Genomic DNA, 2328 nt, shown 5'->3' on the forward strand with positions numbered 1-2328 from the left:
ATAATTAGTACCTGAAAGAAGGAATTATTATTAAATTATTCAAGAGAGTAGACAATGGCCATTGAATAGCCATTGATCAAGCCAACGATGATATACAAATAAACCAACGACGAAGCATTCGAATATTGTACAAAATATTCGAATGCACAAACAATGAAATCTAGAATAAAAGAAATAGAATCTGAAAGAAGAAAGATAATTAAAAGCTGAAACAAAAAATAATTAGTACCTGAAAGAAAAATATTAACGCGGACCCTCCGAAGTCGAAGCGACAACTGGCTCGAGCCTGCACGCGGGCCCCTTATATAGCGGCGGCCGACCGAAGATCGGCGAAAATTTCCGAACTTTACCGATTCCTTTAAAAGTTACTTTTCCGCTGTAATAACTAATAATTTATTAATTTTCTTGACTTTTATCGTTAATATACTTTGCAAACTATTTGTTATCAATGATTTTAATTTGTTATTAACAATAAATTTATTAATTTATTAGCTCTTTGTAAGTTACGAATACATTTTAACACAAATACGTTGTTTGTTTAAGTAATAGCTAATAATTTATTAACATTTTTTTACTTTTATCGTCAATATATGTTGCAAAATATTTGTTATTAATAATAAATGTAGTAATTTCTTAACTTTTTCTTAATTATAGATACATTTTCACGCAAAAATGTTATATATACTACTAATAGCCTATAATTATGCAATTTTCCCACTTGTATTACAAATTTACTTTGCGGGCAATTTGTTAGCAACAACACTAATTTGTTATTAACAATCATTTATAATAATTTATAAACTTTTTGCAAATTGTAGGTACATTTCACCACAAATACGCTTAAGTTCTGGTAGTAGGCAATAATTCATTAATTTTTTCACTGTTATTGTAAATTTATGTTCTGAACAAATTGTTATTGACAATGAGTGTAAAAATTTAACAACATTTTGTAAATTATAGAAATATTTTAATAGAAATATGTTACCAGTTCGAGTAATAATCAATGACTTATTAATTTTTTCACTTTAATTATAAATTTACCTTGTAAATTATCAGATATAGTTCCTCCCACATGTCATAGGCAGTCTTGTAAGAGGTTACAGATATTCGTAAATTCTTCTCATTGGACATTATAATGAATTTCTTTATCTTGGCATCTCTTATTATCCACTGAACTTCACCATTTTCTTTACTTCAGCTTCATCTTTCTGAAACATAAACCATTACCGCTGGTCATTAACGTTGACCACTGATATCAATACTTATACAGATCAGAAACACAATATACCTTTCAATCTTATTATATTCTGCGTATCTTGTCATAAGAAAACATCACCGAAAGTAATCATATTCCCTTTTTATCTGTCAAACCCATCTACATTACTCAGACTTCATATCATCAACAAATACATCTGTCCCGATCGTCATTGGGCTAGCTAACCTAGAAAACAATACACATATCATACCTTAGTTATACGTACTACTGATTAAATCAATCCTTACCATAAAATATAATCTTTGACATGTGATTCCGGCTGGTAATACCAAACAAGTACTATATTCTTCTACTACAGCTCGTGCTCGCTAAAAAAATCATCAAACTCATTAGAAAAGTGCTCACTCTACGGAAATAGATGAAAAAAATCATGTCCCGACGCGAAATTTCAAAGATCGAAATCAAAAAACTCTATTACGCAGCACGAACTGTCACGCGCCCGCACTTTCGGCACTATTATACGCCACTGAACACGCGAAACGCGAAAAAAATCAGCAAACTCGATAGAGGACACTTCACTCTACGGGGATAGGTGGAAAAAATCAGGTCCAGGCACGAAATTACGATGATCGAAATCAAAAAAGTCTATTACGCAGCACGAGCTGTCACGCGCCCGTACTTTCGGCACTATTATACGGCACTGAACACGCGAAACACGAAAAAAATCAGTAAACTCGATAGAGGACACTTCACTCTACCAGGATAGACGGAAAAAATTCGGGCTAGCCACGAAGTTTCGAAGATCGAAATCAAAAAAGTCTATTGCGCAGCACGAGCTGTCACGCGCCCGCACTTTCGGCACTATTATACGGCACTGAACACGCAAAACGCGAAAAAAACTGGTAATCTCGATAGAGGACACTTCACTCTACGAGGATAGATGGAAAAAATCAGGTCCAGGCACGAAATTACGAAGATCGAAATCAAAAGAGTCTATTACGCAGCACGAGCTGTCACGCGCCCGCACTTTCGGCACTATTATACGGCACTGAACACGCGAAACGCGAAAAAAATCAGCAAACTCGATAGAGGACACTTCACCCTACGGGGAT

The sequence above is a fragment of the Eufriesea mexicana genome, unplaced genomic scaffold (genome assembly GCF_001483705.2).
Source record: "Eufriesea mexicana isolate 0111107269 unplaced genomic scaffold, ASM148370v2 scaffold77, whole genome shotgun sequence".
NCBI classification, from domain to species: Eukaryota; Metazoa; Arthropoda; class Insecta; order Hymenoptera; family Apidae; genus Eufriesea; species Eufriesea mexicana.